This window comes from Calonectris borealis, chromosome 1 (assembly GCF_964195595.1).
Source record: "Calonectris borealis chromosome 1, bCalBor7.hap1.2, whole genome shotgun sequence".
In the NCBI taxonomy this organism is placed as follows: Eukaryota; Metazoa; Chordata; class Aves; order Procellariiformes; family Procellariidae; genus Calonectris; species Calonectris borealis.
Window position 1 is genome coordinate 194,636,246 of NC_134312.1, and position 24,899 is coordinate 194,661,144.

General features: G+C 39.4%; 1 long non-coding RNA gene across 1 annotated transcript; it reads right to left on the minus strand.

Annotated features, from left to right (window-relative positions):
* Positions 1-6,789: 6,789 nt before the first annotated feature.
* On the minus strand, positions 6,790-15,632 carry LOC142077735 (uncharacterized). Its single transcript, XR_012671986.1, has 2 exons — positions 11,630-15,632; positions 6,790-9,231 (listed from the first exon to the last, which is right to left on the minus strand). It is a non-coding gene; the product is annotated as an uncharacterized LOC142077735 (long non-coding RNA).
* Between the last annotated feature and the right edge of the window lie 9,267 nt (positions 15,633-24,899).

Sequence of the window (24,899 nt, forward strand, 5' to 3'; positions counted from 1 at the left end):
TTGAGCCCATCCTAAGAAAAATGTCAAAGACAGGTAGGAGTTACATCCCAGAGGCGTCTGCCTCTTTCCAGTAAGACAGAGGCAGCCAAGGTGACTAGTTTAGTTGGCCAAGTAAGGAGAGAATAATCTATCTAGGACTATTTGCGCAACAGTTTTGCCCTCTAATCAAGAAAGGTCTATAGGTGTGAAGCATTTGTATCCTTCCTGATGGACTAGAGAAAGTAATTTGCTGACTGGAAATATTCAAGTGCATGATGCAACATAATGAGGGGTTGATTTTCATACTGAAACAGAAAAGTTTCTGAGTTGACCAGAGAATGCAAGCCACTAGACAGACCTCTTACCAGTATATGAAGTTTAAGGGAGGAATCCCCAAAGAAATCTCTGTGATTTTTGGGAGGGTCATGATTTCATAAGAATACAGTCTCATTGGATGGGATTTACTTCATTTAATGGTAAGAGAGTAATGTGCCATTCGGTCAAAGTGCTGCAGCATGTTAGAGAAAAAAAGATATACTATATTTTCTAAAATAATTTTGCTTTTATTCTTTCACACTTTTCTCTTCTTTGTTGTAAAGAACATTATTCATGCAAAAGTAGAGGTTTTATTTTTGTACCTAAATAGCAGAGTGATGACAATTGAATGTAAACCGGTGCAGCTCAGGAAAGATGGAGTGAGATCCGGCTAAGAAGCAGAAACAAAAGCAGAAGTCATTTACAGAGTCAGGAAAGATATTTATTTTATTTGAAGGGTGGAATAATTTTGGAGGAACTCTTCAAGACACTGAGCAGTCTATTTATGTGACTACTATTGGAAAAAAGTACCAATACAGAAAACAGGTATTCTGTGCTGTTTGAAAAAGTGATATCTTTGCAGTATATTTTCTATAGACTGAGCAAGAATGAGGATTAGGGTCTAATAAAGTTGCAATATGTAGCAAATGAGTTCATGTTACAACAATGAACTGATATCTGCAGTTTTGAAAATGGAAACACTATAAATTTTAATTGATGGATATCGTTATTTATTTAGATATTTTTAGTGCTTGAGGTTAATAGATATTTGTCTCCATTCCATCAGCTAGTACATGCTTTTAAAGACAAATCATAGTTACAGGGCCAGATAGCTCTTACTTAGTAATAAATGAGAAGACAGTGAAAGACTTAAATAGCGTGCCTATAGATTGCTTCCATTTTTCAGAATGCTCCAGTGCAGAAACTTTTCTTCCTTTAGGAAATCTCCAATGTGAAAATATGACTGGATATAGTGCATATCTCCTGAGTGTGTCAGTCCTCTAAAGTATGAACAGCATCTATTAATTAAATGTTTTTGATTGAATACTCTGAATCATCATGTCCTAAGGGTAAGTTTGATACACTGAGATTAAACTTTTCTCAATGATTGTCTGAAGAGCAATAAGGAATATCTTGAAAAAATTTATTCTTTGTGCCCAACCAAAGTCTTAGAGTAACCTATTGAAGAAACTACACTCAAAAGTCCATTTCAAATTTTACGTACAGTCTAACGCATGAAAGTACTTGGAAATAGCTCAATACTAGTATGGATATTCACACTACATGAAGATGTCCATGTATGTGACGACTTAAGGTTGAGTCATTCGATGGGTAGAAAAACATTCTAACAGAGGTAGCTACAAAACATTTCTCATAATCTGAAATGCTGGAAAAATTGTTTTCATCATTCAATTGTAAAAATATCATCTCAAATAAGGCAGATGAGCCTGTAAAGATTTCAAATTATTTTGTTGCAAGAAAAAAATAGAAAGTGTGGAGTGGGGGTTTCACTTTGACATCAACAGTGCATATTTTTCAATAATCAGATTGATGGTCTCTTTTGCATATAAGGTAATAATGAGAGCTATTAGTACAAATATCCATTTGTATGTCCAAAAGGAGTACTCAGTGTTTGAAAAAGAGTATACAGGGGCATATATCACAGTTTTCTCTGGAAGTCTCCAGATATTAAAAGCCTGTTGTGCTTGATGTGATGAAGGTTTGGCAAAGCAATCCTATGCATCTTCTTACTTGGGGAAGTCCATTTTAAGCATTTACCAAATCTATGCATTTGAGTAATTCCTCTTTCAAGGCAAAGACGACTCCTAATTCCCACCTGTTTCCAGGAAGGGAAAGCAAGATGCCACACTCCTCATGGTAGGAGTCAGTTTCTGATTTTTTTCCCCTTTCCAGTCAGCTTTTATAATTGCTCCTTAAACTAACTAGGCTTCACAGATGTGGTGCCTCTTCTCAGTGGGTGGCCCTTTTATCCCTTTCTAGTCCTAGTGGGGAGCCTATGCAATCACAGCAGGCATTACATAAAATTCTATTTCGGAAAGTGGTAGCAATATGGGGAAACTGTATATAAACATGCACACAATATTTTTGATTTCTGAATTAAAAGAATTTTAATTCCTTACAGGAAATTCTAAATTTTTATGTGATATTAAAATTGCTCCTTACTTTATACCTGGTGAGGAGGAGCTAAGATCCTAAAATCGTGGAAACAGATCTGAATGAGATCTCAGGACTCTATTTCAACATGTCTGAGCTATACCAAAATCAAAAGTTATCAAAATTTTTCATTCTTATAGCTTAAAGAGTAACGCTTATGAACATTTATGTTAAGATTGCTTTTTTCTCTAAGCATTTATGTCCAGGTTTATAATCAAATTAGGTTAGGATATTCATTTAAACTTACCTACATTCAAATTTACCTACATTCTGCATGCCTTTCATAAGTGTATTCATCAGAATGGATTAATACAAAAAATTCTCTCTTCCTCATATACAATATTGACTGTACTGTTTGTTGGTCAAAGAGGCCTCTACACAAACAGATTGAAATAAAAGTATCACATGGATCCTCTTTGCCACATTCAATCTACTTCTTAGCACTGAAATGGCTAAAGAGGTATAGGTTAGTGTAACAGCTTCGAAACGGCTGGACATGAAGTGGAAATAGGAAACATGAAAAAAAATTTTTATGGCACTGATTGTGCATTGGATGTCCTCCCACAAAAAAAATGTATCACCAGTGTCAGTGTATACGTGTGCTTGCACATACCATGTATGTGTATGTATAAAACTTGTTCCTCTAGTCATTACTGGCTGCAGCTCTGAATTGTTTTACCAACAGAAAGGAGAACTGCTAGTGTCAATAATTTTCTTGGCACTGACAGCTCTGTGGACTGGTAGAGTGACAATTAATGAGTATTCTATATGTAGTCACCACTGTCAGTCAATTGGAAACCTGGTTTATAAAAGACAGTATTAAAAATTTTTCTTGTGAAACATGTATAGGCTTTCTGGGATCTAAGGAAGACTGACTGTAAATAACATCAGCTGCAGTATGCTGATAGTTATGAATCCATAAAATTTTAAGACCAAACTGTATTTGTAAGTGAATATGATTTCTCAACCGATAGCTTATATTTTTTTAATGGCTTATTCTACCTTATAGAATGCCCTTAATTTCCCAGAAATAGCTATACCAATATTGTATTCTTCTCCATGTAAGAATATCAGGTAAAATACTGTTTTCAGCAAAACAAAAACAAGTGACTGAACTAGAATCCAAGTTGGGTATAATATACCTCTACTACCAATGACTTTAAGCCATCTTCAACACTAGCTGCTGTAAAATTAGTGTGTCTTCACTACTGCCGCAGTCTAAATAGGTAATCTGTGCAACGATCTGCCTGCTTTCCCTAAGACTATTTATTTCCCTTGTTTGACCTAGTTGATACTCCCGTGGTTTTCCTTTCTGTTTCAAGAGGGTCTCTGAGATGTGAAAGAATATGCATGTGATATGAGGTATAACAAAAATGTATCTTGTATCTTGCCCTGAAGTTGGTCAGCTCATCCTTGCACGATCATCACAGTGGTGGGAGCTGTCATAGGAAAGATGCAAGCAGGAGATGAACTCCGGTGAATAGTATCTCTTTCTTCCCATCAGGATAACAGTGGGAAAAAAAGTCTTTGAGTTGGGCTTACTTCAAGACTAGATGTTTGACCTTGATCGTGTGTCCACTGGCACAGATACCCAAGTATGCTCTTGTCAGCCAATGTTTGTTAGGAGACAGGTTTCTGTGGTGCACACCGGTAGCCACCTCTATTTTAGACTTGATGGTTGCATTCCCCAGTATATTATGTTACGGTTGTAACAGCTGAACCCAGAAGACACAAAGCTATATACCTGATACTGCTTACATACTCTTCATGTTGGTATCTATGCTCTGCACAAATACTTTACATATTTACAATTCTGTATGACAGTGTCCCTCTATTACTTCAGCATTCCACATCCTTCTAAATACCCATTTTCTTTACTCCTTTTCCGAATTCTTTTCTACTCTGTCCCTCAGAAATGGGCAAAATGTCATTGCAGGGAAAAGAGAAAATTTGCCAAAAATTTGGATATTGAATCTTAAACAAATCACATCAGGTTAGGACCCAGTCTAAATTTCTCTGACAAGGGCTGTACATCCCATAACTTGAATTCAAGGCAGCTCTGCAGCTAGCATCTAAACTTGGATTTCCCTGTTGCTAACGTATGAAAGATATCTGTCATACCAGTTTGTGCCTAGCACAAGCTGACTACTATCTTTAAAATAATCTAACTCATTCAATGTTTAAAACAGGAAAATTATGTTTTGTTTGACCCTCTTTGCTGTGAGGTAAGAGATGAATTTTTATTCGTGCCTTTATTAATTCAATTTATTCATCAGGTCTTTCATGCCTGAGGAAAAGACTCTATGTTACTAAAAACTCAGAGTACACAGGTAATGGCACTATGAGAAAATAACATCTCGAAACCCAGTCATTTTGTCTTTAAAATGTACAGAATATTTTTCACAGTCATCCATTATTTGGTTCCATTTCAATTTTTCTTAAATCCTATTTGCTGATTCATACCACCGAGGAAAGATTATTACAATGCAGGGTAGAAAGTTTTGCTGGATTTAGTAAATCTACAGATATATTTGCCATATAGGACCCTTGTATGGTGGACAGTTTTCTTAATTATGCATTCTGTCTTTGAGCAATAACAAGGATTCACATATATTATTTACCTATTGTTGGAGTTTGCATCTATACTAATGGTTAACTTAACTGCTTTAACACAACTATTTCCTAGGCACGCTTTTCTGGCATTAATGCAAACTTTAGCCTGTTGCAGATAACGACAATTTTTTCTGGAGGCCCTGTGGGAATCTAGTGGCATTGTTGGAGAAAATATCAGATTCTTATAAATTCCTTTATGTTCTAAGTCCTGTAAGTCCTCTAGGGCATTCCAAAGGGTAGAAAGCTTAATGAGCATTAATTCCCCTTTGACTATACAGACCACCAATTTCTTACAGAGAAATAATTTCTGATGTTCTTTAGCATGGATTCTTCAGTGTTATATCTAAACCAGCTTTTCTAGTTAGAAGGAAAGTGTATCACCATTTGCCAAAAGCAGCTGTAGCACCACAAAATATGCATTACTTTTGATGTGCCCTGAGTCAGTGAAAGGTGATGGAGGGGAGGTCAGCTCACAAGTGCTCATGAAAGCGTGGCTGCATGTCTTCCAGGTAAATGAAATGGCAAGACCCACACAAACAGTGCAGTGGGACTTCTTTGTGCTCTCCATTTAGGATGAGAACTGTCTACATAATTTTCTGCTGGAGGACAACACATTCATGAAATTCTGCCAGACCTGATGTTAATTATGCAGCGGAATGGTTGAGACAATATTTGAACAAAAACTTAGAGGGTGATATGCAGACTGACCATCCACATTGTTACAGGTGGGCTGGGCAGCATTTCAAGGTTGGTTAATCCTTTGTGTACGGTGGTGGCTATAGCGTGTAACATCATAACGCTGCGCTTCGGGGTTGTGGTGAATGCATCTGTCTCAGAAATACAGTGAAATCTCTCGTCAGCATTGGTGTCATTGACAGACTCTGTCATTCCTCTTGGGAAGCGCAGAGAAGAAAGCATTACCGCTACATCTGGAAGCACGGTCTTGATGAGTGACTGTGGCAGTTCATGCACATACATACTGGAGGCATATCGTAGGTAGAAACTGAGGCAGGTAGAAACAGTAATGGTACAGCACAGTGTTACCCGCCTTGACAAACCACTGGCTCCAGCCTTCAGGCAGCAGGACAGGATGCTGCATATCTGCTGCCTCTCTGCATCGTTCCAGTCCTGTTGCCCAGCAGGTCCGAGGGGATGTGCTGTTGTGACAGATCTGCCTAGCACAGTCTGTTGAGTAAGTATTCAAATCCACAGATCATTTGTATGTGCATCATCCCCTCTTTTGAATTTAATAAACCACTACCAGTCTAGTTTCTTTTTTCATAGTTTTTGATATTTCACACTTAATTTTCAATAAAATAATTATTTTTGTTTAGAGAGGAAAGGGGTGATAAAACAATGTTGGCCTGGCTAAGGGGGAGCACTGAGTGTTTTATTTTGAGGGAAAAGACACTCAGGTTATAATATATTCCAGCTTACTTTCTTTTAAGTCACAGTCTCCAGTTGCTTGTTCTTTTTCTACTGGTGATAGTGATAACATTCCTAAGACAACTCCTTATTGGGAGTGCCAGTAAACAGCAATTCATGGATCAAACCACAGCTTTGCTGCTAACTGGCATGACACAACTGTGAGAGGCAAAGGTATGAATTTAGAAAGAAAAACAGCTGGTTTTCAAATACCTCAACTAAACACCTTTGTTTTAGAGGAACTGGCCCATACTGCAAGCAAGAAGAATGTCTCAAACCAGATTATTTTTATGAATTTTATTAAATGGACAACCTAATCTACAATTAAACATATACATCACCGATTAAAGCTACTATTACTTTCTGAGATTAATTAACAATGGACTAATGCAAGGATTAAATCAAGGTAATAATTGAAATTGAATCAATAAATCAATGGTATCAAATTATCATGTCACCAAATTAATACAACTACTTAAATTTAATCATGAGATTGGCAGAAGAAAGAGGTGGATTTTTTTCTTTAGTTCTGCCTTAGTAGCTGAAGGAGAAGTTGTTTCCTTTCATTTGAGTCTTAACTAGTGTTCCAGCTTGAAAATGAGCACTGATCAGTTGGTGAACTTTAATGAAAAAAAACTAACCAAGACAGGCACTAAAATTGTTTTCACCAGTTTTACAGAAGTACAGAGACTAAAGTGATTCTTTTACCACTCACCATTTCTAGTTAGAGCTCATAGCTGCTAAAGTAGTCATTTTACTTCTTCTGCTCTATGTCTTCCATACATAAAAATAGAAAATTTAGGAAACTTAAAATTCAGTGGGTGCTTCTGAATGCAATAGCTGCTTGGTTTTTTTGAGAAGACAGTCAGTAATGACAGATTTCACAGTTTGATCTTTTAGGAATCTGGAGGTACTCTTTTCTGTCCGTACATTTGCACTAGCATGTAAAAGCCCTGTCCACACACAAAGAAAGCAAAATGACACGTCGCAAAATAAAGCGAGCGACTTCTTGATTTTGCTGGTCTACCTGCTTTATGTGATTATTTATTAAAACCAATCTTCCATGCAGTGATGGACTAAATATAGCAAATTACTGTATCTTTCACTCCTTCCTTTGGACATCTTGCTGAGATAAGAAAGGAGTACCTCTCTACTATGTGGTCTTAACCTTTATACAAATAATGTTCTGCATTATCTGAAGTATTTTCTATGTGACTTTGGGACTAAGTAGATGGCTCATGAATTTTAGATATGGTCTGGCCCAAACCCCACACAGGGAGCAATCTTTGGGCTTTCCATCAATTTGTTAAGTTCCACTCAAGAATTACCAGTAACGTACAAAATCCATTATCAGAACATTGTAATAAGATGTGTGAGACCCGTACTAGACAAACTGGTACCAATCTCCGAACTGGTCTATGATCCATGGTCCCATTCTTGGCAGCTGTAGGAATTACTGGTAATTTGTTACAACTAGTTAAATATAATTCAATGACCTAGTTACTTCCTTGCAGCAGGCAACAAAATCATGGAAGTCATTATGTGGCTTCATTCGAGACAAAAATGTATGGATTGCTCCGATCACTGTTAGCCTCGCCATACACAGCTACATTTATACCTCTGTACAGTGGTCTTTCATTTACTGTAGAGCAAACTTTTCCTGAGCTGTGTTCAGATATGGACTTCTCTGCCTGATGTAGCAATACAACTCTGTCAAGCTACTGCCAGCTTGCCAGTCCTAAGGTGAACTATATAACAGAGTTTTCTATTGTAAGGATGTAAATCAGCGGCAGATGTGAAAAGCATATGAGGAAAACATAACAATACAATGATAAAACTTTGTAGTAGCATGCAGGTTTCTTCAGTTCTCTACTGTCAGTTCAGGTCTCCGTGGCTTAATAGCTGCATAAACCTTGCAAACAAGAAAAGGCCATTGATTTGAATGAATCCAGGCAGGCACTGAGGGGGTAGGATTTCATCTCTGCAGGGTACTCATTCTTTTTTTATTGTCTCTGAATTGCCATGATGTGCACAGAATACGATTGGCTTCTGACAGTGTCCATCTCAACTGGCAAAATTCTGCACATTCCACAGTATGAAGTGGTGTGAGGCAGGGCATGCAGATGGGGATGGGCAGCAGGCTGAGGAACGGTGTGCCGTTACTCCGTTTATGTTTCCAGAAACTTGTGTCCTCTCCTGCCTGTACGCATTGGGCATGGCCCACTGCCCAAGACCATTTAATTGCATGGGCTAGGATATGAACTGCCAACTGCCATGTTTGGCACATGAAAACAACAATTTTGAGCTTACTGCAAAAGAACTGAAACGGTATGTCATTGCTTTCAGAGATAATGTAGAAAGTTTGGGTTAAAATGTATCTGACATTCTATGCGTACTGTGCAAATATAGAACCAGATTTTCGAACATTTAGTAGTGACAGAATATGGAAAAAATGTTCTAGACATGTCCTTCAGCACAAAGGGAAAGTGCTGAAGAGAAAAAGACCATACAAACAGGTAAGTATTTTCATCCTCATAGGAAACCATTCTCAACATTACAGAATTAGCAACCATAGATTTCCAGGAACTCTTGCAGAAATTTCTTCTGAAGATTGCAAACAACAGTGTTTAATAAATGGATTTATTGTGTTAGGATGCATCTCGGCCCTTGGTTCCCTTGGTGTAGCGGCCCCAATACTTGTGCTGTGGATGATTCTGGTTAGGCCTGGGAAATCACCCAGGAATGAAAGTAAGAGGTCTACCCAAGAACACAGTGGCTTACTCTGACACTTGTGCATAGACGCACACAGATGGCCAAATACAAATACACAGAAACTTCAAAAAATGAAAATGTTTATTTTTTACATCACATAAAAGTGTGTGGAAGTGGCAATTAGACAAAAAAATGAAACACTTAACATTTTTCTTTAGAAAAGTCAAGCCAAAACCAGTTACGTAAGTCTAAAATTACCAAACTGTGCACTACTGTCTGGAGTTGCTGATCGTTAATGGAGTACCTTCAATTTTATTGAATTATCTTTCTCTGAGAAATTATTTCAACACCTTTCAAATTTCTGTGGTTTACTCATAGAAAACAGTTGTCAATAAATATTGGCAGGTAGGAATCTTACACTAAGCTGACTTATGCTAATGTGATTTCAAACATTTTTGGCAGAATAGAAGGAACACGACCAAATAAACATCATATATGACTTTTATGATATGGTTGCATCTTAATTACAGTGTGGGTCCTTCTCCTTTAGTGATCCAGAGCAAGAGACATTTTAAAGGGCACTGCAGCTTCTTCTCTTCCCATTCAATGGGTTTCCTTCCCAGGCTGCCAATATTTCATTTATTTTTCTCTAAATGAATGAAGCTGCTGAGTATTTTTTCTCTTTGCTTCAACATGCTGTATTGATTTTTTATGCTGTCATTTTGAACACCAAATGAAATGCACTGCATTTGCCAAATTTCTAATGGTGGCTTTCCTTTCATGAGGAAGTGACATATGTTTAAATCAATCTATTGGTGCTTAGAGAGTATAGCGAATTTGACTAAAAGTTCAAAACCAAGCCACAAAAGAGGCTATAATTCAATATGAAAAAACCCTACTTCTCAATTTTGAGTTTGGGTAGGAATTGTGGAATTCAGGCCTTTTCCCTTCATACCAACAAAGCTGTAATGGTTTGTTTCCACTTAGGATATAATGGTTCACTTCTGACTTCCATTTCCATTCGCTAGAGTTGATTTTTGAAACACTTTATCCTATGTGTATTTATTTTGTTTTTGTAAAGTGCTTCCAGTGAGGATATACTTTACAAAAAACAGATTTTAATGTCTACAATTACTTCAATCAGTACTCAAAGAATTTATTTTAAAGCAAGATAAACTTGAAATAAAATGGAAAAACTAAATTCAAATTTAGAAAATAGAAATTAGGACACAGAAAAGAGGAAGTGATTACATTGCCAAGTGAAAAGGAATACTGTAAATTACTTTCATCACTAAAAGGCTCAGTGAGGAAGTTGTTCATGATTTTGGTTAAATACATATCCCATTTTTCACGGGTCTGGGGTTCTGTTCTGCACATATGGGTATGCAGACTGGAAAAACCCTGCTGATATTTTACAAGAAAGAATGGCTGTGCCTTCACTGCCACAGGGCAGACGCAAGCCCCAATTAATTCATATTAATTAATTAGTTAGTATTCATAGTATTGGCTACAGTGTAGTTATTATTAGTGGTAACTTAATTATGTTAGTAGTAGGAGGCTATACGGCTGGCATTCTTGGAGGAAACCTTGCAGTGAAGGTGTCAGGTAAAACAAATTATTTGGGTCCTTTCTCGAAGGGACGCCAGGACCTTTTCTAGGAGCACTTGCATGTGCCAAACCACGAGGGCAGGTGGAGTTTGAAGGCAGCCTGAACTTGGACTGAATTTAAAAGAACACCTGGACACTTGATCCTGGGTTTTGAAGAGTGTATGGAAGAAGTACAATGTGATTGTTGCTGAGGTAAATTTTCTGCCCACATCTCCAGCAATACACTGGAACAATCTAGTCAGGCTTTCTGAGGATTTGGGTGCTATGACAAAATCTGGTCCTAGTATTAAATGGCAGGGATTTTTGAGCTGTGTCATAGCTCTATGTATTCATGTTTCTTTTGAATTTCTATTTCTGTCAAAACCACATACCTTTTGCTATTTTGGAGTTTTTCGTTTTGTTCACTTGTGTCTATAACCTATAGCCTGAGTCTCAGGGATAATAAACCCTTGGAAGAAGATATTCTCCTCCATCTATAATGCAAATCCTTAAAATGCCACAAAGTGATGCTCTGTAGGATGCATAGATGCATGCCCATGTATGAAATTACTGTTGCTTTTATCAAAGAATCTCAGCTAATTCCGACAAAGTTCTCAAAATTGTTTGCCAAGCAAAGCACACTAGTACACATACGGACTCACTGAGTTTGTTCATCAATGCTGATTCCCTACAAAATACTTTTCTTACTTCATATTTTAAATTACACTGGAGTGATGAACACAGTTGTAAATTCCGTAAATGACTAAAAATTATTAAAATTATTAAAATTAAAAAAACTACTGAAAAATACTGAAAAACAAACCCTGTGTTCTCAGGCTGCTGTTCCCACTTGAAGAATCACATCATTAAAAATTAACAGTTTGAACTGCATGTCTTGGCACATCCTTACTTGTTCATTTACAATGTAATGAAATTGTTTACTGTGAAGAAGAAAAGAAAAATATTGCCTGTAGGAAGATCAGTAGTGCAGGCATGGGAGGTCTAACCATTATCTTCTTTCTTCAGCAAATCTTCGTAGGAGGGATTCCAGTGACACTGTAAAAGAAGACAGAGATTAAAGCAAAACAAATGTCTTCCTAGAAGTAAAATTAAAAATGTCTGTAGCATGCAATTACTGGGTACCTCAGAGAGCCATAGGTCTGCCAGTTCTTTTGGGATTAAAAAATGAAGAGAAAATGAAACCATTGAAGACATTCTCACTGGATGACTTGCACCATGTCTGGTGCATGTTTTGTCATCAGCAACGTAGTCAAAGAATCCCTATTTCTCTGATAAAAGGAGCAACACTAAATGATTCAGTTAAAGATTTCCAGGATGGCATTGCTACATCATTTGTGAGGGATCAACCCTGACAGAAGCATGTTCAGCCTCATCACAGAACTTAAGGACTTTGCTTATATGAGGGTGAAAGTCCAATTGGCTGATGCTGAAGATGCCAACATTTTCATACTGAAGTTGCAGCAGGTGTGATGCATTTATTTTGTTCTCCAACTGGTTCTCTAGTATCAGCAGGAAGGATATTTCGTGGAAATGATTCTCATAGACATGGATCTGATTGCAAAGTGAAGGAGTGGGACATCTTTACCTGTGAACCTCATATAAGGATTATCTTATACAACAGTGCAACAGTGGCACTTCTGTTTCTTTATCCTTTAGGAGTATTAATCAGCCATACTTTTGGAAGAACATGAGGGGCACTAGTTGTCAGTTGATCCCAAGGCACATACAAAATGAATACAAGTATTTGAATAATCCTTTTTGCACAAATTCACAGTCCTGAATGCAGTTTCTGGTTATAAGAATCTAACTAAATTATCTGTAATTCTACAGGAAAGAGGTTGTATCTACACTTTGCATCCAAAGCTCAAGCACCAATATATTGATGAAAAGCTGTGATCAGGGTAAGCAACATATATAACATACAAAAAACCATTCCCAGAACCTTGCCTGTGATTCAAGATCCAAACAACCATAGGATGCTCAGCCTGTTCTGGGTGTTAATGAAATGCAGTGCACTCTTCCTCTTTCATAGAAGTTCTTGTACCTAAATCGGAGAATACATTGGATATAAAGTGTGTTTTCACAAGAAACAAGGGGGGTGAATCATCCTTAAGTTGAGCATCTAAAAATTAGAAAATCTGTGCAACTTAGGCTCCTTTTATTATCAGTGGAGACAAAAAAAATATGTTGTGCTGTGATCAGAGTCCAACAAAGGGCACATTAATCCTTATTTGATATTGCCTATTTTCCTCCCTTGATCATAAAGTATCCTACAGGGATTAGGTCAGGCTTAACATCTCACTTTCAGACATCTTAAGTTAGACAATATGGCTCCCACTCAACAGGTCCTCTCCTACATGCTTTGTAAAATATGGGTAGTGGAAGGAAAATACGATTTTATGCTTTAATTACACTGCTAGCCATCTCTTGTATGGGTATCTAATTTTACTCTTTTTGATGCTTTTCCTTCCTTAATTTTATTTTAGGTTGTATTATAGATTCATATTTTAAACTGATTTAAGACCTTATATATTAGTCATTTTCTACTTTACTGCAAAATCAAGTTTACATCCATTCTCTATAAACATTAAACACAAATCAATGAAATAGTAAGAATAGCCCTATGTTATGACTGCACTCTCTGAAAAATCATTAAAAGTACATGTTTTATAAAAACTGTATATTATGAACACTTTCTTTGAATTTCCCATTAGCACTATTAATGATAACCTGAGTGTGTCATCTTGAAAGTGTCTATCTGGCTTGTGTGCTAGAGAAATACACTGTAATATTCTTCTGGTCAATTACCAAATCCATCAAAGATAGTAATATTTCCAATATTTTGCTTGCTGTTCTGTATGTCTATAAGAAACTATGGGCATATGTCAAGTTCTTAGTCATCTATGTAGCCATAGAAATAATACAGCATCAATCAGTCTTGGAAATTGAGTTAAAGTTGGCAATTTTATTTTTCTGTGCAGTCATTAAATATTTAATATTTCCTCTTGTCCTTCAGGGAATAAATTTAAGAAAAATGACTTTCCCTCTAAATGAGCTCACTTCTACGAAGTGCCCCAAGTAAGCCTTTCCTATGATAGATTATGCTTGGTTCCACACAGCTACTACCTGCTCTGTTTGGCGACCGTAATCAGGCTCATCCAGATGTTTTTGCCTCCTTGCCTGCTAGATAAGGACTCTTTGTGAGACATTTTAAAATAGCCCATTTGCAGCCAAGGTCTTAGATGTGTGTCGAAATGCTGAGAGTGGTATATTATTTAAAAGAAATATTTAAATTGAAGTATGTGCAGGTATTTCCTTAAATTTTAGGTGAACAAGGAAAAACAAGGAATTGAAAATATATGACAAAACCAGAAAAAATACCTTTAGAATTATGGCGTGTTTCCCACCTGTTAGGATACATAAGCAATTTACATTTCAATATGTATTTAATCTAGTGAACAGATAATGACTGTGTCGAGGTTTAACCCCAGCTGGCAGCTAAGCACCACACAGCCACTCACTCCCCTCCTCGTGGCATGCGGGAGAGAATTGGAACGGTAAAAGTATGAAAACTCGTGGGTTGAGACAAAGACAGTTTAATAGGTAAAGCAAAAGCTGCGCACACAAGCAAAGCAAAACAAGGAATTCATTCACTACTTCCCATCGACAGGCAGGGGTCCAGCTATCTCCAGGAAAGCAGGGCTCATCACGTGTAATGGTGACTTGGAAAGACAAACACCATCACTCCAAACGTCCCCCGCTTCCTTCTTTTTCCCCCAGCTTTATATGCTGAGCATGATGTCATATGGTATGGAATATCCCTTTAGTCAGTTGGGGTCAGGTGTCCCAGCTGTGTCCCCTACCACCATCTTGTGCACTCCCAGCCTACTTGCTGGTGGGGTGGGGTGAGGAGCAGAAAAGGCCTTGACTCTGTGTAAGCACTGCTCAGCAGTAATGAAAATGTCCCTCTGTTATCCACACTGTTTTCAGCACAAATCCAAAACATAGCCCCATACTAGCTACTATGAGGAAAATTGACTCTACCCCAGCCAAAACCAGCACATTCTCCACCCCTTATTCCATGCCATTTACATCCTGCTCAGGTCCCACACTATCCAATACATCCTCATTACCCACTACCCCCCTTCCCATCCTTTGATATAATATGCAGATATCATTCCCTTAGTCTATGGAGCACCCTTGTAAAATGTCCATAAAATGTCCACAAATGTCCACAAATGTCCATTGAGTTCGTTTAGTCCATGACTTTGGGCTCCATCTGTTAGGGTGTTCACTCAGGTCAGGAGAGGTGGTGTGTTGCGTGGAGTTACTGGGCACCAAAGCCAGCTCAGGTCGGGTCACTGCTGCACTTGCACTGCTTATTGTAAGGCTTCTCCTCCTTTGGTTATAGTAATTCCTATAACACACAACTCAGATCATGGGTGTTGTGGTTTAACCCAGCAGATGGCCAAGCACCACACAGCCGCTCGCTCACTCCACCACCCAGTGTGATGGGGCAGAGAATTGAAAAAAAAAAAAAGTAAAATTCATGAATTGAGATAAAGACAATTTAATAGAACAGAAAAGGAAGGGAAAATAATAATAATAATAATGATAGAATGTACAAAATAAATGATGCACAATACAGTTGCTCACCACCTACCGACTGATGCCCAGTGAGCAGTGATCCCTGAGCAGTGATCGCTGTTCCCCAACCAACTCCTCCCAGTTTATACACTGAGCATGACGTCATATGGTATGGAATACCCTGTTGGCCAATTTGGGTTAGCTGTCTTGGCTATGGTCCCTCCCAGCTTCTTGTGCACCTGGCAGAGCAAGGGAAGCTGAAAAGTCCTTGACTAGATAAAATGCTACTTAGCAACAACCAAAACATCAGTGTGTTACAAACATTCTTCTCATACTAAATCCAAAACACAGACTATACCAGCTACTAGGAAGAAAAGTAACTCTATCCCAGCCAAAACCAGGACAATGGGTTACAACAATTTAAAGGTATTTCCATTACAATCTCCACCCCTGGTCCCTTTGGACCAGGTTATAGGGTTTAACGTTGCAATGAACTCCTCCCCTTGCTCCTAGCCTGGCTAGCAATAAGGGGTTCCTGCTACAGTAATTCCCATAACGTGCAACTCAAATCCCAGGTTACAACAATTTAAAGGTATTTCCATTACAATCTCCACCCCTGGTCTCTTTGGACCAGACAAAGAGTCTCCTCCCCTTGCCCCTGCTCCAGCTTGGACTTATCCACAGACTGCAGTCCCTTAGGGGAGTGCCTGCTGCAGCATGGACTTAGCCACAGCCACAGGTGTGGCTTCGAGGTGTACCTTCTCCAGCGTGGACTTATCCTTGGGCCACAATCCCTTCACAGGTATACCTGCTGCAGCACAGACATAACCATGGCCACAGGCGCTTCGAGATGTACCTGCATTGATGTGGACTTATCCATAGCCACAGACACTTTGGGGTGTCCTGCTCCCACATGGACTCATCCACAGGTCACAGTCCCTTCAACCTGAGTTCACACTGGAGTTCCAGCCTGTCCAGCACAGCAGCACAGAAGCAGCAGCGATGCCCTGGCCGCCTGCCAGCCCAGGCGCATCGCCATTGCTGTTATCAAAACGTTCCCAGGCACAGCAGAGTAGGATGATCAGCAGTACAGCAGTGCAGCAAGCAGCGAAAGCAAAAAGCAGCCACTAACGAGCACGAGACTCTAATATACAGTAAGGCAAGCAAACCCCATGGCAAGCACTGGAGCCTGCCAATTAATAGCTAAACAGCAATAACAGCTATAAATTTGATCTAGCACAGACTGCCCTTCAAAATATTCTTACTGTATGCATTTTATAATTCACTTATAGGACTGGTTTTGAGTCAGATTAATCTATTTTTACTAAACACTAGTATTCTGAAGCAGTGAATAATGAAAAAAATATTCGGTAACATTTCAAACACTTGTGAATATAATTTAATTTTTTATTATTATTATCTATTTTCATTAGCTTTTCTGTGACTGGAGAAGCAAATTTGTGCTGTGTTCATATGAAAGCTCACATAAAAAATCTGTTGTCAAGGTAAACTTAATTACAAATCAGAAAATATTTTGGAACTGTTCCTTCAGGTAAAAAATATATCATCCAATAACCTGAATGAAATATTACAGAGAAATAAAAAGCTAGAATATTAAAACTCAAAGTCTTAGAATTATAGTCCCAGTCTCCAAATATTCCATGAGAGAGATTTCTTTTCATAAAAATTTTAAAAAATTAAATGGTAATGGCAACCCCTTTGGCTTGTGGAAACTTGTAGGTGTCCTTTCAGCAAATGGTGGTGAGCTCTGAGTCAGCCACCTGTTCAAAGCATGGTCTGGAGAAGAAGGGATTGGTGCCCGAGAATATACTTCACACCATCTATCAAGGTGAAAGTGGTATTGAAAAATTTGTCTCAGTAGAAAACCCATCAGAGGGAGGCCTTTTTCTGAATTAGGTATCTATACCAGACAAAAAACAAGAGGGAAACTGCTCCCTTTCACACCTTTTCTCCTAGTCCTGGTTCAACGCCCTGCCAAGAATGAAATATGGAGAGCTCCAGAAGGAGTCTTCTCTCTGTCCTGTGAAGGCCTTACTGCCAGGTTAGGGGTTGTAATACGAGACCCAAAGCAATTTAGACACAGGGAATTCAGGTCCACGGCATTTGAAAGTGACTCAGTGGAGGTTCAAAGAGTTCAGGGGTCCCAGGAGTATCTGATCTGCAGATAATTTGTCCTGTTAGGTTGCAATCTCAGATAAGTAGGGCTGCTGCCTTGCCAAAATTGCTATTTCCACGTATTCATTCTATGGAGAGGACAGACAACTCTTCCCAGATGACCACCAGACAACAGGGACAGAACAACTAATCCACACACAAGCAAAAAAGAGAAAGAATAAGTAAATTTTCATGTAAATTTTTTACATGAAAAAAATGTGGGTTTTTTTTCAGAACACTCACTGCCTTTGAAAATTCCTCACTAAATATGTTCTCTCTAAAAGGTGTTTTTGTACCAAAATAGAATGCATTATCCAGTCAGTCTCCATGGTAACTTTGTTTCTTATTAAATGGAAGAAGAAAAAGCCTAATTAACTTGTATGACCTTTTATTTGTTAAAATTTTCTGCTATACCTTTAGTGACTCTGCTGTATGTTGCAAGATGCCATTTCCCTTTGCCTGTATTTCTTTTTTAAGAATTACAGGTTTTTCATATTAAATTTAGATCATCATGTGCAAACAGCAAATGGTATATCAAGGGGGAGAATGATGCCTCTCTGCCTCTTGAAGCTTCTCTTAACTCTCAAACGTAAAGCCACTTTACCTTGGTGCTACAGGAATAATCATTATGCTCCTCATTCTCTTCATAAAATCCTAAATGATAGGCTTCCAACAATTATGTCTGGTGCTAGTCAAGTATGATCCCTTAGACAATTAGTTTAACCCCTTTACCCAGGGAAATAAACTAAAATAAAAAGCTTTATCCAAGCCTTTCAAAAGCGTACTAGAGCAAAAAAAAAAAAAAGAAAAGGAAAGATAAAATAATACAAGGATGTTTCCAAAGGAAAAAGGGCAAGAAATTCCATGGGCCTTGTTGTAATTCACACTGTGGCCTTTTTACTTTTGTAACAGTCTTAAGAAAGGTATACACTGTATTTGTATATTAACACAACACTGGGAAATACTATGGAAGCAGAATACTGGAATCAATATTTTAAAAAATCCAAATATTCTTCAAAGATTTTATATTTCCACAGATTTTAGTGTATAATTGAAAGAAAAAAACCATTTGAGAATTGAACCTTGAGTTTAGTTTTTTGAATTTTCCGCAGATAGACTGAATGTTTCTGAGCCTGTGCCCAGATCTTCCTGACACTCAAGGGAGAAGTGCTTAAAAGTCCAACACTGCAGCAAATAGCATCTGCGGTGGGCAATCCTGATGCAGTTAAAAGGTTTTACAGAAGGGCTTCAGCAGCAAAGCTGCTATACGGCCCGTGGCAATGCTTAGCCCCGTCTTGACTGGGAAAAGCATCATTATCAGTGAGGAGGAGGGGAAGGAAGAGGAATACCTCCAGGCTTTCAAACTAAGGGTATCCCAAGGGAGTTACACAAAATACAGGCATATATGTGAATGACTCCTCTCACCACAGGCATCCAGGAAACTACTTGCTATTTGCTAGAGACCCATTACTAAACCAGCAAGGACCAACAACAGGCAGCAGAATGCCGTTCATCCAGGGCATGATGCTAAACCTCACCCTGTTGGGATGCAAACCTGGCCGGTGGTTGCCGAAGAGCGCTTGTGCATCACCTGGGGTAGGGCTCCCACGGTTCCTCTGTCCTCACCACAATCCAAGTCACACTTTCTGTGTGCACCTGGGAGGCATTACACCAGTGCTGCCATGTAACTGGTTCTCGGACACTAGAAGAAACTCTGTTTCTCAGAGAATAGTGTGTTCCTGTTCCTTGCCTTTCTTTAAATAACCTGCTGCAGCTGGTATTTAATCTGTGTATTTAGTCTGAAGGGGCACTGAGGGATTCCTGGTGACTCTAGTAAATAAAGATATTTGAAATGTCACTGCTCTGTGACAGCGCTTGGCCTAATTGAAGCTGGCTCAAGTAAACAACGGGTATAGGAAAAAAGTGTTTTAGAACCATTGATTCTAAGTAATGCACAATGTTCTCAATACAAATGTAAGCCTCTCCTTATGTATTACAGGAGGGTTTTTTTATTAGGTATGCTGGCTCCAGAAGGCAGCTATTCTTTATATATACGTGCTTTGTACATTCATTTATGCTTCCAAATGGCATAGCGCTCTTAGACATGGACTTTTTTTTAGGATTTGCCCTTTTCATTGGCCTGTTTATCTGCAGCCTTAGGGTTTGTTTGCAATTAATAGAAAAAACACTTTTCACAGTTAATATGCGTTGGTTCTCTTGATACAATGTCATCTGGGATTAGGTAGACCGTGCCCCAAGTACCATATCTTAGGCACCATCCTTGGAAAAAGGGGCCAGTCCCATAGGGTAAGGCAGGTTGGTAGCTTTTCACAGAAAAGAGAGCACTTCCAAGCCATACATTGGGAAGGAAATAGAGTAAGAATATAGGGTATGGCACTGGGACCTGGCCACTTGGCAGAAGGAGCCAGAGAGGAGTGGAAAATGGTTGCAAAATGGTTAGAATATGTGTGTGGTTAAAGTTAACCCTTGGGATATGTAGGTGGAAAGGAAGCCGCCTGCGTTACTTTGCAGTGAGTTATGGTGAGAGTCCGAGGAAGCACAAATAAATATACTTTCAAATAACAAATATTTGACTGGTGAGCTAGGGCTGAGAAATTTGCCATGGTTCAGTCAGGCTGTTATGGTATTCTTATGGCAACAGAGAAATGATGGGACATGGAGAAAAATGTAGGGGAAGTTCCTCCGAAGTCTGGAAAGGAGAGTTAGTAAGGGTAGAAGAGGCCGCTAGAAGAGGCTAGGCAAAGGCTGGCGGGTGCAGGTATTAAATGCTATGGTGGTATGTAAATGCAAATGATGTGAACATGGACTAAGACTATAGAATTGAAAGTGTCTGCTCCAGGGTACAAGGTTTAGGCCCTGGTGCAAGGTGGCTGTATCGTCATAGGGCAATGTGGCAATAGTTCCCTCTACATTAAACTGACTTCCACCCTGGAAAGGTTTGGCCTTCTTGGTCCTCCTGTCATGCTCTGTGGTCATACAACAGAATAATTTTTTTTTGTGAATTTTTTAGTTTCAAGTGTCTGTAATAATTTGAGGGCTGCATTTCAGGCTATCATACATAGCTGCTGATTTATATCACGAAAGAGCTCACCCTGGAGCATGGCATGACAACAGGAATAGAGGTGCGTGGAGGTTTTTGGAGGTGCACAAGAGAGTGGGTTTTGGAGAGTTACTCAGAATGATAGGAGACAAATCTGGTGTATTCTTGTCATTGCTGCTTTTTGATAGCCATCATTCTCCAGAACCATGCCAAGGTTTTGCTTTAGAGGAAATTAGTCCTAAGAATAAACCAACATCTGTGCAATCAGGGGACCAGGACTGGGAGTGAGCTGGTAACTCTCATACTCTTGAACCTTCCAGTCTCCCAGATACAAAAAAATCCTGTCAAATTAATTAAGAAAGAGGGCAAATAGAAATAAATAGAAATTTTGTTGGAAGAAAGCACAATTTAGAGCACAGCAGCACATGATACCAACTTCAAGCCGATGTAGGCTTCACTGATGGATTTGAGTGTCTGCAGGAGGCACCTGACAGACACCCAGCAGGGAAAGAGGCTGAGTCTGAGTATTCCCAGTGTGTTTGGGACTGTCGCAAACTGCACCATCAAAGCCAGGGTAATTTGTGTGCTTTTGATCATCCCATTTCTGAAGAATGGCATGGTCTCACCGTGGTATAACGTGATGCAGTGGCACTGTGATGTTGCAGCAGATTTGCTGTTTCTGTAACGGTTTCCCAAACTTGCGAGTCATAACTTGTGTCAGTGTTCTGCAGAGCAGGATCGGTGTGGATGCTGAGGCACCGTGCGAGGCAGTTCTCTTATAGAGGAGGGCATGTGGGATTAAAAATGCATATGAAATAAAGACAAACTAGGGTATGACCTGGGGTGTGGAATGGGCCTTGCCAAAGGTACCACCAAGTCCTGCAGGATAGCTGGTATTCCCAAAGACTTCCCATATAACATGAAGTGTGAAAATAGCTGTGAAAGCCAGAAGGTGCTATATGAGCCTGAAATGAGTGAGGAAGATCAGGCTCAGCCTTCCTTACTGGCATGTCCTTTGGGAACAATCTAACAGAAGGTAGCACAGATATAGAATTGGAAAGCACTTCCCTGTGGGACTCTACAGTCTGCTGTTCATTATCCGTGCTGGGGACACACCTGGCTCCAAACTCAACAGGAACAAAGAATTATAGTTGCTGGCCTTTTAGTATGTGTGAAATGTAGCCATGTGCAAGACAGCAGTAGCTCAGAGAAATGTATGGAGAATCATTGGCACACTGCTTGAGATAGGTGACATGGTTACTGGATATCAAGTGAGCTTAGACCATCAGCTTGGAGCAAAATGGGGAACAGAGCTTTAGCAGTGCAGGATGCAGAACAAGACACTGAGCATCTAGCTTTTTTCAGAATAGTTCTCCTACCCCTTGCAGAGGATCTGGATAGGAAGCTACTCTCCCCAACCAACCATCCTCAGAAAATCCATAACTGCAGCTGCCACAGGACCTGGCCACTTACTGCTCCGTGAGCCCTGCTGGAGCTCCAGCTCTCTGATAGCACTGCAGTTTCAGAGTTTCCTCATTCTAAATGCCGTGCAGAGAGGCATGAGGACAAACAAAATGTCACATCAGACATTGAAGAAGTGAACATAGCATGAGCATTATAAAACTCTACAGCTCAGTGCAATTTCTGGTACTGGCAATCTAGCAGAGAAGATGCCTGAAAGAGCAGCAGATAGGGAAATATTTACCACCTGTACTGGTGAGAACCATCCTGAGTTTCAGTGAGCCAAAGGAACTGGAAGGTTAGCAAGGAACTGAATTAACATTCCAATTATATGTTATATGACAGAGCCAAACGCAACTGATTTCTGCCATTGGGGAAAAAAGCTTGTTTTCAGCAAGCTCCACCAGTTTGAGAAACACTTTGCGTATCAGAGCATTCACTTCCCTCCACAGTGTCGTGTATAGCTCTTGGAAAATCTGGGCAACTCCATTGCCTTTCTGCCTTAATCCATTCTGTATCCATTTTAAGTGGTAAATACAGAATATGATTCAGATCAGGCACGGCTCTATGAAAGACTGATGTTACAATAAATGTTCCTGTAATAGCATTTTATAATGTTACACTAGTTTTTCTCCTTTTTTTTTTTTACAATAGAAATGTATATATATTGTCTGTGCAAGATAGTAAATACTTCTGTCAACAGTAAATGCTCCAGTGTTTCAGAGCAATATAAAAAAATAGATTAGGAAGACAATTTTAGTCTGGTGTCCAACAACCTCTTGTTAGCATATCTCAGGTTTTTCTCTAATCTTTGTTACCTTCTCCATGCCACTCCAGGTACCACAAGACTAGAAGGGAACTTCTGAGTCATCAGCTCCAACAGGTTCATCTCCTGTAATGCATCAATTAACCTCTTTCTAGAACTGCCAGGCTGAAAAAAACTTGAAAGTGTTCTCCCTCAAGCCTCCAAACAGCCTGTTCAGCACTTCACTGTGCTGTTTGGAAATAATCTCATCTGCAGTAAATGTATTCATGGTCCATTCATACCTATGCCAAAGCAACTCTTTAGCATAAATAGATTTGTATCTCTCTTGTTCTTTCTCTGCTTGAGATATTTACAGACACCTCCACTCAGTCTTCTCCCTGCTTGTCTAAGCAAGCCATGCTTCTCAGTCTCAGCTAATAAAATGTATTTTCCGTTCTCTAGAACCGCCTAGTTATTTTTCCTTGAGTTTAGCTTATCTGAATTCGTCTCCATGAGCACAGGTAACCAGAAGTGTATGATCTGCCTGATGGGACCTCCAGAGGACTACTCATGCTTCTCTCTCTCTCTCTGTAGGAAGGGATAGATTCTAGATTTAAAGTTGCATTTTTCACGGTCTCATCATATTGGTGGACATATTTCCTGGACAGATTCTCTGTTACTTTTTCACAATGGGTGTCACTTTACTGTGAGAGTATTCTTACTTATTTCATCTAAATAATTTGCAGAGTAAGATATCGCTTACCAAGAATGCATCCGCATTTTACTTGGAATCAATAAAGTACAAGGTTCATCTAGTTTACAGGCTAAGTAAGAATTTACCAAGTACCCGCAGGATTATTCCTTCTGTTATGCACTTCTGTTTATAAACCATTAGATTCTTCTCTATAAATCTGCAGAAAAAATAAGGTGGCTGAGATTGTGTTTCCCTGTAAGCTGAAGCTTTCAAGAAGCATTATTGGAACAAGGCACAGCCACTTTTTTTTGCTTTTTCTTGGTAGAAAAAAGACAGAGGATTTATGATGTGTGTAACTGTGTTAGAAGCTGATCTGGATTCATTTAACCTGGGGCCTCTAACGATAATGTAGTTGAAATAATTTTAATTATTATCATTCTTATTTGAGACAGTTGAATATTTTTTTCATTAAAATCTGTGGCTTGTTAAATGAACTAAGCCAGGCATCTTAAAACAAAATGGTATTAAAAATGAATATGCCATCCATTATAAGGAGATGCAACATAGACTATATTTACATTTTTTTGACATTGTGCTATAAATCAGGGTCAAATACTGATACACACCACCTGATCATGTGCTTCATGATTGGCAAAGTTTGCACAGTGTCTTTAGGCTTAGTTGGGAGGAAGGTGTGTAGTGCCTTTGGGTACACTTGAAAAGAAAGACTGTAGCACCCATCATTTTCAGTGCAGACACTCCTGTCTTTTATTTACTTACCAGACTTTGCCATCAGAGCAATCGTTTGTTCTGGCTGTTGTTTCAACTTGTGCTTTCCTGTACAATGCAGGTGTCTGTAAGCTGCTTATTTCCCTCGGTGGAGGTTTTGTTGCCTTTTACTGAGCCTTCAGTGCGGGCTGGCTGCTCCTTGGGGACCGGGAACAGAGGGGCATCCCCAGGGACAGCAGGACAGCAGGGCATGGTAACTGCTTCAGGCAACCGTCCAGCGAATGCCAGGCAAGTCCCTAGCGTGAGGTAGGTCTGGGGTCGAGCCTAGAGGTCAGCCCGTGGGTCAGGACCCGGGTCTGGATGAACGGGTATGGGGCAAGGCACAGGCATGGCCGTGACACCGCTGCAGTGTGGCTCTGGCAGTGCCTCGGGGTGCAAGCCTCAGCTTAAAACTGGCTCCTGGGAAAGGAGGCAGATTTCTCCCTGGGGCATCTTACAGACCTGTTCAAGGGGAGCCTCTGCTAAGGCTTTTTAGCAGAGCTTTCACCAACAGCTCTCTTCAAGGCCAGGCACCTGCACCATTGTCTAAGTTGGCCCTGAGCCCAGGCAGACAAATCCCC